This window comes from Tupaia chinensis, unplaced genomic scaffold, assembly GCF_000334495.1.
Source record: "Tupaia chinensis unplaced genomic scaffold, TupChi_1.0 Scaffold000332_1, whole genome shotgun sequence".
NCBI lineage: Eukaryota > Metazoa > Chordata > Mammalia > Scandentia > Tupaiidae > Tupaia > Tupaia belangeri.
In genome coordinates, this window is record NW_006159826.1 from 2,400,027 (window position 1) to 2,416,481 (window position 16,455).

A 16,455-nucleotide genomic window follows, 5' to 3' on the forward strand; every position below is an offset into this window, starting at 1 on the left:
CGCACACGCGCCCGGTGTGAGTTTTAAGCCACCGGGTCCGGGACACGAACCGCGGTCGACTACGTGGGAGTCCAGAGACATAGCCATTACGCTAACTGCTGGTTCCCCTAAGCACGTTTTAAAGTCCAGGTGAACTCCCACTGTCCACAGCCACCCTTGGCCACAGCGCATGCGTGTCACCTCGGTAGCAGCCGGGGCTCTGGGCAGCCAAGAGGTGGGGCTTGAGCCACTCTCTTGCCACCCTCTGCTGTAGGAAGAAGCCACCCACCCCTAGGACAATGCCCCTTGGCTGTGCCAGCCCTCGGGCATCTCAGTTCTGCCCTGCCCAGGGGGCCCACAGCCCCCACTGCAGACACGTCCTCTCGGGGTGCAGTCACCCTGGTGAGCAGCTACACGGGCACATGTTGGTTACACTGAGCAGTTCCGGGCCAGGGTTACACTGGCCTGAGGGATCATAGGACACCAGGCGTGAGCTGGCATGTTGCTACCTGCTGCATGATGCTGGACACTGCCTGGCTTCAGACTCTGGGTGAGGGGGCGTGTGGGTGTCCAAAGCTCCCCGAGTTCTGGTGGCTTTGCCTAGGTCCATGCAAGGATTATCCAGGCCACTCAGTCCAGGCTGCCCAGGGCAGGTGAGTAAGGTGGGGGTCACACCGGACAGGGGCCAGAGGATGGGGCTCCAGGGGCAGCTCCACACTGCCGGGGCAGGGCTGGTTCCCCAGGGCTGTGACAGCGGCCCTGTGGTCCTGCCCTGGTGGTGCCTGGTCTTGGAGGAAGCTGGAGGAGTGGGCTGGGGGCAGGGCCAGGTTGCAGGACCTCTCTGGAAGCTGGCACCCACCTGGGAAGCAGAGGAAAGTGAGGCAGGAGAGCTGCTATTCCTCCTCCCAGGTCCCTCCTCCACATTGCTCACCGCCCCAGAGGAGAGAGCGCAAAGGAATTTAGATTCCCGATGGATTATAGGTCTAAAGGTAAAAAACAGCACAGTGAGCTTCTGAAGAACTTGGAATACATTCATTGGCAAAGCAGACACAAAAAGTCCTAACCATGAGGGACAGAGGGTACACAGGACTAAATCAAAGTTAGGACAATCCTTCACCTGATGTGGCTCCGCACCAAGGCTGTCCCCAACACGGCTTAAGTCAGCAGAGGGCGGAAGTCCCCCAGGAGAGGCAGGAGACTTGAGCAAGATGGCCTCTCACAAGAGTCCAGGTGGCCAGACCCACTGAGCCACGGGCCTCCTCAGGGTCCCGAGTCCTCTGAGCTGCCGAGTGCTGTCTCTGCGGCTCCTTAGAAACCCAAGGACCCAATCATGGGCCCCACCCTGATGCCCAGTGACTCCCCAAAGCGCCACCTATCAACACTGTGAACACTGGGAGTCTCCTCTTCACACCTCCTCAGTACAACCCAGTTCCACCACATGGAATTTTTAAACTCATGATAGGGCACGTGTACTTGCACGAGAGCGAGAGAGCGAGGAGCACACTCCACAGGCTTGTCCACTCTGTGACCCCTTCCTTCTGTCCTCCAGCTGGTCGGGATCTTGGGCCTGGGCACACAAGCCCTGTATGTCTCCAGGTCATGTGGAATGAGGACTCAAACCACATGTTACCCTTCCCAGCCCCTGGAAGCCCGGTGCCCCAGCTCCACAGGAGGGCACGCCACCGGGCACGCCACCGCAGCCGGCCCACGTGTGAATTTTGGGAGACACATTGAAACCACAGAGCTAGTGTACAGGTGCGCTGGACTCAAAGACCATGAAGTCGGGGTGGAGGCATTCCTTTGGAATGAGAAGATGAACTATAGAGAGCATCAAAATGAAACTCAGAAAAATATGCTCACGTTGTATTTATATATAATATGCATATAATTATATGTGTGGCATGTATTTTTCCTGTTCGATTGTGTCTCTGGTCTTTATGACTTACTTCTTACTGGAGGTGATAATTACTTTCAACCCTAACTTGGCAGGCATAGTTGACTTTTTCCTAGAAAGCCCCCTCAACTGTGTAACGACCTCTCTGGAAGTTTCCAAAGCCACTGCGGTAGGCAGAATGGTGGTCCCGCCCCCAAATGTCCAGGCCCCAGTCCCAGAACCCGTGTGCACGCTACCTCACAGGCGAGGACTGCAGACGACGTGTGAAGAGCTTGAGACGGGGCGCATCCTGGGCTGTCTGGGAGGGCGGGATATAACAGGACCCTTCTGAAAGGAGGCAGCTGTGTGGAGATCTTTCCTCTGCCCTTCCTAAGGCCTCGCTGGGCCTTGTTAATTGCATCGACAAAAGGCAGATTAAGAAGAAAGCCCACAGTTACTGAGGACTGCCATGCACACCACCTGAGAGAAACCTCAGTGATGACCGACTCGAAGGACGGGTCAGAGCTTGGCCACATGGCATCTAAGCATGGAAGGGTGACAGGACGAAAGAAAAGGGGTTAAGGCTCCCAAGAATGGCAAACTGTGGGAAGGGAGTGACTCGGGAGACTAATGGAGATAAAGCGTTACTTGGGCAGGTCCGTCCCGAGGCCAACTTTCTTTTCACTTTTTTTGCAGAGGTTTTTGCTATAGGACTTACATGCTCACCAGAAATATAGAGAGACAGAAAGCGAGAAGTCACCCCCCAGAGGGGATGGCCATGCCGCAATCCCTTCTCCTCCATTCTCTCGGGATCTTGGGCACGCGCCCGGCGTGAGTTTAAGCCACTGGGTCCAGGACTCGAACCACGGTCGACTCCACGAGAGTCCAGTGACAGAGCCACTATGCCAACTGCTAGTCCCGAGGCCAACTCTCGTCTTTGTGGTCATGAAACTTCCCAGGGAGACGTTTGTATGGCAGTCCTGTTTCTCAGAAGTTTCTGTTTTTAGTCAGAGAAGGGAAAGTCCAGAGGCTTCTCTCTGCATCTGTAGATTCTCATGTGCCTCTGACTCAAGGTAACCACATGCCAAAGTGGCATGTTTTGTGTGGCATGCTCTCGTCCTTGACACAGGAGAGAGAGTGAGAGTGAAAAAGACTGAGGCAGAGGGTGGAGGGGGAAGGAGAGCTGGAGAGACGGCAGCTGGGGAAGGGCCACAGGCCTAGAAATTACAGCCTCTGGAGGCAGAAAAGCAAGGGAACAGATTTCTCCTTGAAACCTCCAGGAAGAACACAACACCTTGATTTTAGATTTCTCACCTCAAGTTTAAGAAAATAAATGTGACGGGACCAGCAGTTGGCATAATGGCTATGTCACTGGACTCCCATGTAGTCAACTACAGTTCAAGTCCCAGACGCGGTGGCTTAAATACATGCCGGGCGTGTGTGTGTGTGTGTGTGTGCCCAAGATCCTGAGAGGAGAATGGAGGAGAAGGGATTGCAGCGTGGCCATCCCCCTAGGGGGTGATTTCTCGCTTTCTGTCTGTCTGTGGTCACTGTGTGGGGCCAGGCTTCCCTTGAGCAGTACGTTACTGCCACCCCATGGAGCCCACCCACTGCTGTTTAAGACAGGCTCTCGCTATGCCAGGGTCTTCCTGCCTCAGCCTCCTGGCAGGGACTGCAGGCATGTGGCACCACACCTGGCTCTTGTCGGACAGGCTCCTGCTGTGTTGTCCAGGCCAGCCTCGAAGCTCAAGGTCCTTCTGCCTCAGCCTCCCAAGCTGCTGGGCTCTCAGGCTCACACCACCGTGCCTGAGGTTCAGGTTGATGGGGCCTCGCTCAGGCCCCCGTGGGGGCCCAGCCAGTGGGCCACAGCGTTTAGCAGCACAAGCCATGGCTGGTCCCATATGTCCGCCTAGAACTGTGTATTGCGCACACGGGTCAGAGTCCACACGAACTCTACAGCTTGATTTCTCCCACAGCTAACAGGTCTCAGAGGGCTTCTCTGCACACACGTGGGCCCCCTTCCTCCTGTGGACCCTGGTGGAGGCGGCACTGCTCACGAACACCCCTCCTGCTTCCCCCAATCCCAGCCGCTGGCGGTGACATGGGGCCATGTGCTCGCTATGGTCCATGTGTCACACAGTGACACGGCCAGCTCTGATCCACAGGAGACGGGACGAGAGGCCTGGTTTTGTCTTCAGGCCTAAGACTTCACGATGGGCACCCTTCTCCCAGAGGGAGTCTCAAGGGGGACTTGCAAAGGAGGAGGCGAGGGCAGGGAGTGCTAGCTGCCTATGCCAGCACCCAGCCCCTTCCATCTCGGAGCACGGACCTCACCTCAGCTGGGCCGACGCCAGGTGTGGCTGTGCCAGCTCTGGTGGGAAGGCTGCTCAAATGGGGAGTGGCGGGTGGACTCACCCGGGAGGGGGTCTTTTGCGTCCCCACATTTCTGGACTGTCCATGCTCCTAAACAGACATCTGAGAGTCCAGGTGTTCCCCTCATCCCTTACTTGGCTTAACTGAGGTGGTGGGGAGGCCACAAAAGCTGCCCCCTTTTAAGGCTCCTCCCTCGCCAAGCCCTCCTTCCAGGTGTTTCCCTCTTGTCCTTGTACCAGAGCAGCCCACCCCATGCACAGCTGCCGGGACCTGTTCTGAGCATGCTCAGTCACACCATCACAGGCGGGAAAGATTTGGCGTTTCTGGCTGTGCAGGTGCTTGAGCACCCACAGCAGGGCCAGCAGGCGGCGTGGTTGAGGCACTGGATTCTTACAAGGTCGACTGTGGTTACAATCCCGGACCCAGTGGCTTGAAACTCACGCCGGGCGCATGTGCATGCAAGCCCAGAGTCCTAACAGGCAAATGGAGGAGAAGGGATCGTGGCATGGCCATCCTTCCTGAGGGACGATTTCTCACTTTCTCTCTGTTTCTGTCTCCCTGGCGAGTGCACATGCCCAACAGTGTGTGTGTGTGTGTGGGGGGGAATCTCTCTCTAAAAAAATAAAGATTGAGAGGACCCACAGTAGCATGTACGCACCAACTGCTCACGGTTTGCACAGAGGATTCCTGGCCATTCCTGCGGACGCCTCTTCGGTTCTGCCTCCTTAATCCAAGACTTTTTGGTATCCAGGTTCTTGGTGTTTCAGACAAAGAATTGAATGAAGCATGCCAATAGTGAAAGTAAAGGAGAGTTAATTAAGCAAAAGTGAAGTACACTCTGGGGAGGCGGGAGCAAGCCCAGAGACAGTGGCTCAAAGACCCCAGGAACGACTTCGCTGGGGCTTGTTCCTTAACCAGGCGCTGGCTGGGCACACTGACTGCTTTTCCCGTTGCTATATATCAAATGTGGCCGGGCCCACTGAGTCATCTCATCATCTACATAGAACGTGCTGCGCCCCGATTGCTCCCGTTGGCTGTCAGCTAGACGTCTCCCACGGAAAGTTCCCCACCTGTACCACTCACGTGGGGAGTTCTCTGCCCTGTTAGTTTTTCTCACTAGCCACGTAGGCAGATGCTCCAGCCCCTTTACCCACTTCCCTTCTCCAGCTTTCTTCCTGCCTCGGCAGCAACAAACAGAAGCCCACGCGAAACGGCTTCTATTGAAACAGGCATCTTAGAGCAGGAGGTGGGCTAAGCTGCAGGGGCCAGGGTCCGGAAGGCCTTTAGGAAGGGAAGTTTCTCCCACCTGCGTGGGACGGCAAGGTCTCACAGCCCTGACTCCCCAAAGATCAGGAATGTCCACCTGCCCTTAGTCCACGCCAGTGACTTCACTGTGTCCCTTGAAAGAATGAGTCAGCCAGGAGGGGGCAGAATATGCACCCACTGAACAGAAAGCACACTCATTAGGCACACGCCTACACCAGACCCCACACCTGGCTTGGCGACTCTGTCCGTAAAAAAGACAAGATTCAGGGGGACCAGCAGTTAGCATAATGGCTATGTTGCTGGACTCCCATGTAGTCGACTGCAGTTCAAGTCCGGGACCTGGTGGCTTAAACTCATGCTGGCTCATTGTGCGTGTGTGACCAAGATCCTGAGAGGAGAATGGAGAAGGGATTGTGGCATGGCCATCCCCTCTGGGGAGTGATTTCTCGCTTTCTGTCTGTCTTTTTCTGTCTTTCTGGCGAGCGCACGTGCCCTATAGCAAAAACCTCTAAAAAGAAAAAAAGAAAAAAGATCGCCTCCTGCTCTCAGCACAGAATGGGCATCTTACAGTCTCAGCAGGAGCAGGGCAGCCCTGGGGGAAGTCACAGAGGACACGGACAGGCTGCACATTTCCTGGTTTGGAGGCCCTCATTACATGCGTCTGGGATTAGCCTGGAAAGCAAAGTCATCTGATATCAAAACAACCTCTGAAGAGAAATCCACGAAGGAAACAAGCGTTCTTTGTGCTTTTAAATATGAATATGGCCAGTGACGTTAGTGAAGGTGGGTAAGGAACCCTGAAAGTCTGTTCCTAAAAAGTGGCCCAGCCACGGTGGTGCAGGTGATAGGACATCACTGTGCAATACTGGAGCCGTATGGAAGGCCCTGGGTTCAAATCCTGGGTCAACCTGAACCTGCCGGGTACCCCTGAAGGCACGCCTGTGGTCCCGACTGGCCGGAATGCTGGGGAAGAGGTGGCATCGCGAGGTGGCATCGCGAGGCTCTCTCTTCTTCTCTCAATACACTTTAAAAAATGAAAGCAACAGAAAATTGGCCAAAAATGCCGGAGTCAACTTTTTGGGATCTGGAAATTAACCAGAGACTCACATCAAGCCAGGAAGCGCTTATGGAGGGAACTGCTGCGTCTCAGCAAGACCGCGGCTTCCTGGAGATTTCACCTCCTCTGGTGCCAGGCCCTGCTCACTGGCTCAGTAGTCGCCTGAAGACAGAGATCGAATATACACACAGTGGCTGGGGCACGTGTGCAAACAGAACTCTGACCCACAGCCTGCAGCAACTAGCCCCAGAAACAACTCCTTATCTACAGCTGAAAGCCCGGGAGACACCCTATGTGAGTCAGACTAGCAGGAAGTCAGATGCCATTTCTAGCAACGGTCCAGGAAGGGAGAAAGCTGAGCATGCCACACCCCAGCCACACAGGAGGCCCTGCCCCAGCGAGTCCCAGCGAGTCCCAGCGAGTCCCAGCGAGCCCCCAGCGAGCCCCAGAGAGCCCCCAGCTCTCCAGGCCCATGGCCTCTGGGCAAGGTGTGCCTGGGCCTTCTCTTCCCACTGTGGCTTTCCCTCGCTGCCTGTTGATCTCGGCCAGCACCGGTGACAGTGGCAGCCCCATGCCAAAGCCAGCTCTCAGAGCCGCCCTGGTTATAATCTTCATTTGGGTGGTCTTTGTTTACTTACACAAAAATAACAGCCCACGTTCCCAGCATAGAGGAAGCGGAACAGATCTCATTCATGAAAAATTGTCACTATTTGACCCATCTTGTAACTCCTCGGAGGAGCAGCTCAAAAGACTTGTGTCATATCTCCTGACTTGGAACTTGCCCAGCGCTAAGCCACTGTGCAGGGGGACCTGCAGGAATACTTCCGGGCAGCTGTCTTAGTTGCCGTTGCCCAAGGCACTAAGAATGCCAAGGCAGGAAGAGCTCGGCTCCTTCCTGGAGGATGGCAGTAGGGACTGATATCAGGCAAGCACGTCACTGCCACTGGGTTCTGCGTCTTTATGCTCTTCCAGCTGGTGAGGAAGACTACGAGTTCAGACCAACCCAGGCCACACATCTGACCTGAGCCCCGTGTCTGTGCCGACATCTACACGTAACCAGGGGTGCTGTGTGAAAGTAACCGTGGCTTCACACCCATGTGTAGTCGATCCCCACAGGGGGCGTGCTGGCTTCCTCCCCTTGCTATGTGCCTCCAACCATGAGGAATGCACACCGCCACCTGCCCCACCGCTGCCGAATTGTTCCGTCCCGGCCTGTCTGTGTAGTGGCCTCGGAATCAGTAGCTCAGACCTCTAGGGCGACAGTTCCATCGGTGAGCGGGGGGAGCGGGTGGTGGTTACATGCAGCCCCTCTGGCCTGAGTCTAACTGGTGCCACTCACATCCGGAACTGCTTAGGTCTGCACTTCCTCGTCCCCTTCAGTGAGGCTGGTGCACACATGTGCCATACGTTAGGTCCGCTGGTCACATTCTGCATTTCTTCTGGGGTCCCCCAACCTAAGTGTAAGCTCAGGAGGAGAGTAATCGACTTTCAGATATTAACAGGTTCCTTCTTCATTCTAGGTCAATTCTTTGGGATTTTCCACAGATCATTTTGTCGCCACCTTTCCGATACGGGTGCACTTCATTTCTGTTTTCTTGTCTCGTTTCACTTCCGAGACTTCTGCTATGGTGTTAAATAGTAGTGGTAAGAGGGGTAGCTTTGCCTTCTCTCCAGTCTTAGGGAGAAAGCGTTCAACTTCTCGTTACTAAGTATGATGTTAGTTGTAAGATGTTTATGGATTTTTAAAACTCAAGTTGCGGAAGTTCTCCTTTATTCCCAGTTTACTGAGAGTTTTTTGTTGTGTTTTGTTTTTACCATGGTTCATGCTGCACCTTTTGAGCTCGTCCTGTAAATCCCTTCACCGTTCCCTTTGTTTTGTGCAGATACCCAGCCATGTCCTTCTGTTTACAAGCTTTGTGTTCACTAATCACGACGTGCTAAAACTTCAAAACAGTGCTGCGTGCATAATGTTCTTCACCAACAAGTGAGTCATATCATTAGCTAAGTACTAAACCTTTAAAATGGCTCCCAAGAAAGTTTCAAGTTTGGAAAATTGCAAATACAAGTGAAAGGAGAACAAAAACTACAAAATCAAAAATGTAGGAACTGTTTTGATGATTTTTTTTTTCCCAGAAAAAACATTGACTCAGCTTTGAACAGAGGAAGTGAATTTTTTTTAGAGAATTCTTTTTTTTTTCTTTTCAGAGAGAGATTTTTGCTCCAGGGCATGTGTGCTTGCCAGAGAGATAGAAAGTAAGAAATCACCATGGAGGGGGGAAAGTGGGGGGGATGGCCACACTCCAACCCTTCTCCTCCATTCTATCGAAATTTTGGGCACACATGCACACATGCCCAATGTGTTTTAAGCCACTGGGCCCAGGTCTCAAGCCGCAGTTGACTATGTGAGTCCAGCGATGTAGCCATTATGCCATCTGCTGGTCCCATTTAAGAGACTTCCTTTAAATTCATCATTGCTGAAAATGAAAAATCCTGGACAGTTTCTGGAGCGGCAGCGACCGCAGCAAATCATCCCTCTCCAACATGTGGACCCCAAATGGGCTGTTGCTGTCGTATTTCACCCAAGGGTCTTGGACCCTTGGATGGAAAGAAGCTGTTTCTGGTTCTCAGCTTTGGTGGACTTTAAGAAGTCTGGGATCTTCTCAAAGATAAGATCTTCAGTTCTGCTGGATCCATAGTACTAAGCCACTGGGCCACCCTGAAGGAGGGCTGGGGTAGCTGACAAACGTGTTGGTCTCTTCACAACATACCCCATTATACGTCCTGTGGGGAAGAGTCGGGGAGCCTAGGGGGAGCTCCACAATGGAGAGGGAAGAACGAGGCTAAAAGGGGCTCCTACGCCCTTCAAGATGACAACACTCCTGGAAGCACTTCGATTTCATGAGAACGAGGGAAGTAAACTGAAGGCAGCAGACAGTGCTTTGTGACCACCTTGAACAAGAGGCCTTGATGTTCCCGTGGCCTCCCACCAGCAGCTGTATCTGATACGGCATTGGGGTGGGCGGCATTGATGAGAATGATTTTTTTCAAAGAAAATAGTCTGGAACATTATTTGGCATTTGTTTATAGAATGGCAGCAAGTAGAATATACTATCTTGAGAAATACTGACTTAAAAATATGGTGCACTCACAGCGTAGGGTCATTTCCTTAAAGAGACGGTAAGACCGCACGCATGGTAGTACTGTCCCATCCCTCCTACAAATGATAGCACAGTTGTTTTCGAAGGGACTAGAGCTCATTCACTTCCTCCTAATCGGCCTCTCATCTGTCTATCTACCCACCTACAGAGTCAAATGTTAAATCAATGTAACAAAGCAAGTGACTTATAAGTAAAAAGAAAGAAAGAAAGAAAGAAAGAAAGAAAGAAAGAAAGAAAGAAAGAAAGAAAGAAAGAAAGAAAGAGAAAGAAAAGGGAAACTGTGTCTCTTTCTCCATTACCCAAATTCTGACACACTTACACAGTATTGGTGTGAAGGGGTCTCAGAGAATTAAGATGCCAGGGCCCCTTCCCTGGGACCTCAGTGCTGGACGATTCCAGGGGCACCACTGTCACCTAATCCAAATGGGTTTCCCGCTGCTGCACAGTGAGGCCAGAACACTGAAACACCAGGGCTGAGGAGGGGAAAAGCTGTATTGCAAGGTCCAAGCAAGGAGGAAAGGGGATAATTCTCAGATCCACTCCCACCCTGTGAAAAGTAGGGTCTTCTGTAGCGGAGTAATTCCCACCCACGCCTTCAGTTAGGTCCTGAGTGCCGATGAAAGACGGGAAGTGGGGCAGCTCTGATTGGCTGGCCAGGGTCGCAGTGCCACTGGCTTCCGAAGTTTCCTATGCAGACGAAGACTGGAGCTGGTGTGGCCAGCCTGGCTGACCAGAGCAGCAGCCACTGCTGTCCTCCCCATGGCTGGAGTTGAGCTATCGTCACTTCGCCAAACTTGCCCAAGTCAGTACTAGGCTTTTCTATCTTTCTTTCTTTCTTTCTTTCTTTCTTTCTTTCTTTCTTTCTTTCTTTCTTTCTTTCTTTCTTTCTTTCTTTCTTTCTTTCTTTCTTTCTTTTTCTTTCTTTCTTTCTTTCTTTCTTTCTTTCTTTCTTTCAGTGCCAGAGAGCATGTGCATTTGCCAGAAGAGACAGAGCGAGAGCGAGAGGGAGAAAAGCTCCCTGGTGGATGGACACGCTGCAATCCCCTGTCCTCCATTTCTCACCCTGTCGGATTTGGGGCACACATGCACACGGGCCCCTGCATGTTTTCCACACTGGGGCTGTGTGGCCATTCGTGTGAAATCTGCCTCCCTTAAGCTCCGGGCCACGGAGTGGGCCCTGGATCTGTCCTCCCAGGCCCTTTCTTCCCGGTTATTATCATAAAAACCACTGAGGTAGAGTCCTGTGCTCACTGGCCCTGAGCTGCGACAGACAGGTGAAGTCCCCAGAGAAGAATGGCAGAGGGGAACTGTTGGTGGCCATCTCCTCTGGGGGGCAGGGTGAGCACACAGCCCTATGGCAAAAACCTGCAAATAAAAATCAACGAACGAATAAAATCTTTTTAAAAGAAGGACAACGAGGACAAGGTGGTGAGCAGACGCAGGGGAGCTCAGTAATCTGTCTGCGCTGGTTCAGGTGTCACCGTGCACGGCTCCGCGCTGAGGTTTCGGCTGCCTGCCCCCTCGTGCCTGCCTTCCTGCCTTGATCTTGGCTCACAGACGGTCCCGGCGCCGAGAGGAGCCATCAAGAGGGTAAGGCTCCTCTTGCCGTTTCGTAATCACGTAAGCGTAGCAGGCACACTTACCGAGGATGGACCTTCCCCACAGTTTTTAACAGGGCAGAATGTTTCAGCCTTTTGTTAATTAAAGCGTTTCATTGTTCCCATAAGTGAGCAATAATAGACTGAACGTGTGTTATTGTCTAACAGTGCACCTTTCTGTACCTGAAATTCGTAATAGGAAAACAAAAGCACCCGAACGAGGTTTTTGTAAATATGGTCCTCGTCATGTCCCTTCCCTGCTTTGCGATAGTTAATGGCAGTAAACCCTCTAGCTGGTTTCCTGTGTGTAAATATGTTCTTTTTTTTTTTAAGAGAGAGTTTTGCTATAGGACCTGTGCACTCATCAGAGAGACAGAAAGCGAGAAATCACCCAGCATCAGGGATGGCACGCCACAATCCCTCCCCCTCCACCCTCCTTTTGGGATTTTGGGCATGCATGCACATGCACCCGGCATAAGTTTTAAGCCGTCAGGTCCAGGACTTGAACTACGGTCCACTACATGGGATTCCAGTGACATAACCTTTATGCCATCGGCTGGACCCTGAATATGTTCTTTTTTTTTTTTTTTGAGAGATTTTCACTGTAGGGCGCATGCGCTCGCCAGACAGACAGAGAGAGACATAGAGACAGAAAGCGAGAAATCGCCCCCCAGGGGGGATGGTCACGCCGCAATCCCTTCTCCTCCATTCTCCTCTCGGGATCTTGGGCACGCACGCACACGCGCCCGGCGTGAGTTTTAAGCCACCGGGTCCGGGACACGAACCGCAGTCGACTACGTGGGAGTCCAGCGACATAGCCATTACGCTAACTGCTGGTTCCCAATATGTTCTTTTTATAGTTAGCCTATCTTACTTTCTTGATTCTGCTAAAAGGAAAAATAAAATAATAGTTGGGACATAGCTTTTCTTCAAAAAGGGGCGAAAGAAAATATTTTTAAAGTAAAGGTTGTAAGGATGTGGGGTCAGCAGATGGCATGGTAGCTAAGGATGGGTCCCACGCCAAGTCCCAGATCTGGAGCGTTCCAAGCTTGGCACGTGTGCTTGTGTGTCGAGAATCCCGAGAAGTGAATGGAGAGGAGGGGACTGCAGTGTGGCCATCCCCTGGGGGGTGATTTCTCACTTTCCTCTCTCTCCCTCTCTCCCTCTCTCTCTCTGTGTGTGTCTCTCTGGCCGGTGTACGTGCCCTACAGCAAGAACACACAAACACCAGTGTTAGGTTTTCCAGTCATTCCAAACACATGTGCTGAGTACTCAGGACGCCCAGACACTGCTGGCGACTGTTGGGGCTGTGAGCAGAAGACAGGCCGAATGGTTGCCCTTGGAGCGTGGAGCTGGTGGAGGAGGTGGTCCCGGCAGAACCAGGGCACCGCTGCACACAGCGGAGGAGCGCTAGGCCGAGAGCACCACACCAGGCTGCGGGGCGTGGCAGGAGGACTGCACATGGACAAAGGCCGGAAGATGGTGAGATCGGGGAGTGGCCCTGGACAGGGAGCGGAGCGTGCGAACGCCCCGACGTGCAAGTGTGCGGGCTTGCCAGAGGACCAGTGCGTGGGGAGTGCCTGGGTCAGGCAGGCGGTGGATTTCTCACTTTCCTCTCTCTCCCTCTCTCCCTCTCTCTCTCTGTGTGTGTCTCTCTGGCCGGTGTACGTGCCCTACAGCAAGAACACACAAACACCAGTGTTAGGTTTTCCAGTCATTCCAAACACATGTGCTGAGTACTCAGGACGCCCAGACACTGCTGGCGACTGTTGGGGCTGTGAGCAGAAGACAGGCCGAATGGTTGCCCTTGGAGCGTGGAGCTGGTGGAGGAGGTGGTCCCGGCAGAACCAGGGCACCGCTGCACACAGCGGAGGAGCGCTAGGCCGAGAGCACCACACCAGGCTGCGGGGCGTGGCAGGAGGACTGCACATGGACAAAGGCCGGAAGATGGTGAGATCGGGGAGTGGCCCTGGACAGGGAGCGGAGCGTGCGAACGCCCCGACGTGCAAGTGTGCGGGCTTGCCAGAGGACCAGTGCGTGGGGAGTGCCTGGGTCAGGCAGGCGGTGAGGGGGAGGGCTCAGGCCCCTAGAGGACAGATGAGTAGACTCTTGTGGGCCATTGCTGGGTTTAGGCTTCTGCTCAGAGAAGGGTGGGAAGCTGGCTTACTGGCGGGATCTGAGAGGAGTGTACAGTCCTGCTTCTGATTTTCTTCCTTCCTTTTTATTTTTAAAATTTTGCTACAGGGCGTATGTGCTTGCTGGAGAGATGTGGAGAGAGGGAAAGAGAGAAAGCACCCCCAGCCCTCTGGGGGATGGCCACACTGCAATCCCTTCTCCATTCTCCTCTCGGGATTTTGGGCACGTACACTTCTCAAGCCTCCAGGTCCAGGACTTGAACGCACAATCAACTGTGTGGGATGCAGCCACCTTAATCATCACACCACTCGCTGGCCCTGGTTTCCTTTATTTTTAATTTTTTAAGACAGTGTCTTAGCATGTCTGAATCCTCCTTCCAGGCCTCCCAGCTGGGACGACACACCTGGCTTTTTTTTCCCCTTAAGGCAGGGTCTCACCTCACTTGTGTTGCCTGGGCTTGAATTTACGAGCTTCCTGCCTCAGCCTCCCTCGCTGAGACCCAGGGTTGTGCCACTGTGCCCGCCTTCAAGCTGGACTGAAATCAACCCGAGGCCTCCTGTGTGGCCTGAGTAGTGCAGACTGAGCAGCTGGAAAAAGAGTCACCCCACGCGTTCCAGGGGACTACAGGAAGGAAGGCCGGGACGGGGAGCAGCGTCAGGCTCCAGCCGGTCTCTGGGTACCGGGAATAGTTCAGTGGTGGAAGGGCCGGAAGTGCTCAGGTTCTGGGCTTACTGACAGGTATGACTGATCAGGGTGGGAGAGAGGTCTAGGGAGAGACCAGGTGAGCTTGACCCTGAGTCTGTGGCCTGAGCGTGGGAAGGACGGGGATGAAGCCAACAGAGGTGGGAGAGGCCGAGGGGGTAGGCCAAGGGGCCTGGGGTGGCCCTTCTTTTCTAATGCAGACATTAATTATAAATGCACGCTATTGGCTCGACATTTCCACTCACGCTCTACGGGCACCCGATAATGTCAATGTTGGGTTTTCATTTCTATTCAGTTCAAAATATTTTCTAATTTTATTTTTGATTGACCCATGGCTTATTTAGAAGTGTGTTATTCAGTTTTCAAATATTTGGTGATTTCCCAGAGACCTTCTTTTTCTGATTTACATTTAATTCCATTGTGGCCAGAGAACATACAGGGAGACTTCCAAAAGTTCATGGGAAACGTGTATTATTATTATTATCATTATTATTATTTTGGAGAGGTTTTTGCTATAGGGCTCATGCGCTCGCCAGAGAAACAGAGAGACAGAAAATGAGAAATCACCCCCCAGGGGGAATGGCCACACCGCAATCCCTCCTCCTCCATTCTCCTCTCGGGATCTTGGGCACGTACGCACAGGCGCCTGGCCTGAGTTTAAGCCACTGGGTCTGGGACTCGAACTGTGGTAGACTACATGGGAGTCCAGCAACATAGCCATTATGCTAACTGCTGGTCCTGGGAAATGTATATTATTTTTTAAAATACACAGATTTAAACTTTTTTGGTACCAAAATAGTCTTGTACTTTAATTTCACTTTCCCACCAGATTTGTGAAGTTTTCTCATACTTTATGCCTACTGAAATTCTTTAAGCATTCTTCACGATTTCTTTTCTGGTCCACGGTATAGTCTCTCCGATGACTGGGTCCTGGCATGAGGTCACGAGGCTCTGCTAATCAGAAAACTGTCTTGGGCCGCTCTGGAGACATCGGGGAAATCATTGTTTCCGGTGTGGACAAAACTTGCAGTTGTGACATCGTGAGTGGGATGAACTGTGGGGTGCTGACTGACGTGACAACCACGGCTCTGAAGCATCGGGATTCTTGCCTGAGACGTCTGCTGTGTGGCTGCCTCGCTTCGAGAGACCCCGCAGCCTACAAAAACCGACGCACTCTCAGGAGCGGTGAGCTTTGAACTGCTAGGGTAGAAGCCAAGCCAAAGGTTCAAGGGAAAGCAGCTCAAGCTTTCTGAACGTTTGGAGGAGGGGACAGCAGAGGCATTTCTAGAAAAGTGAGAGCAGAGCACACTCAGCCGCACAGACTTATGGTCCCTTGCGGGACAGAGTAGGCCAGGGAGGGAAAGGTCTAAAGAAGCTTCTCATTCCTAAGTGGGCTTCATGGCTGCTGTGGACAGGTGCACAGGTGTGCATTGCACAGCTCAGAGCCCCCGTTAACATCACACACGGTACGGGGCAAGGGGGGCAAGAGCTTTGACCGGGTGCGGCCTATGGCCTTGCCATATCGAACACCTTTTGGGGCCAGCCACTGCGAACCTGAGAGCCTGCACAAACCCTGTAAGCAGCCTCTGATCTTTGCAATGTGGCACCCCACAACTCTTCCCCAGGGGCCCTGCCAGTGCGGTTCAAAAGCCTGGGAAAAGTAAAAGGGTGTGACCCCAAGTCCATGCCCGGTTCACGCCCTGCTGTTCAGCGTGGTGGAGCCTGTACTGCTCGCAGCCAGAACACGGCCAAGGCGATGAGGTTCCCCCCGCACCATGGCATTGGGACAGACACAGACAAGTGCATGTTACCAGCCCCAGAGATTGTCCTGTCTGGCCTGGGGGCACAAGGAGCCAGAGGTGAAGTTCAGCCGACAAGGACCGCTAGCACGGCCTGGGGGCCTCCAGTCACAGCTGGAGTGGCAGGGCACTCGGCCACCGGCCACCAGCTCGTAGCAGACAGATGCACTCCCCAGTGGAGCTCCAGCAGAGAGCAGAGGCCTGACCCAACCTGGACTCCTGAGACCATGGTCTCTGAGGACACTGCAGGGTCACGCACCTCCAGCCACATGCCAAACGTGTCACTGTCAGCTGCGAGTTTGTGGGAAGGGTCACACGGCTCCGAAAATTAACACTGAGCTCTTAGGAACACATTCCGGCTGAAAGGGGACAACAGGGACCCTGCCTTCAGTGGCGGGTGTGCCGTTTTTCCTACAGTGTGCTTATTTCGGGTAACTTGGGGTGCTGATGGAAAACACCCTGTTGGTCACCATGAGACCAGCAGTGAGGCTCAACAGCCTGGCAGGGCTTGACC

At 53.2% G+C, this 16,455-nt stretch overlaps 1 long non-coding RNA gene across 1 annotated transcript in view; it reads left to right on the forward strand.

The window, feature by feature from the left end:
* LOC102479580 (uncharacterized) overlaps positions 1 to 11,363 on the forward strand; it is a 27,225-nt gene extending 15,862 nt beyond the window's left edge. Inside the window, exons 2-3 of the long non-coding RNA XR_335061.2 lie at positions 8,432 to 8,532; positions 11,181 to 11,363. This is a non-coding gene — a long non-coding RNA (uncharacterized LOC102479580). The remainder of the gene's footprint in view (positions 1 to 8,431; positions 8,533 to 11,180) is intronic.
* Positions 11,364 to 16,455: the final 5,092 nt, after the last annotated feature.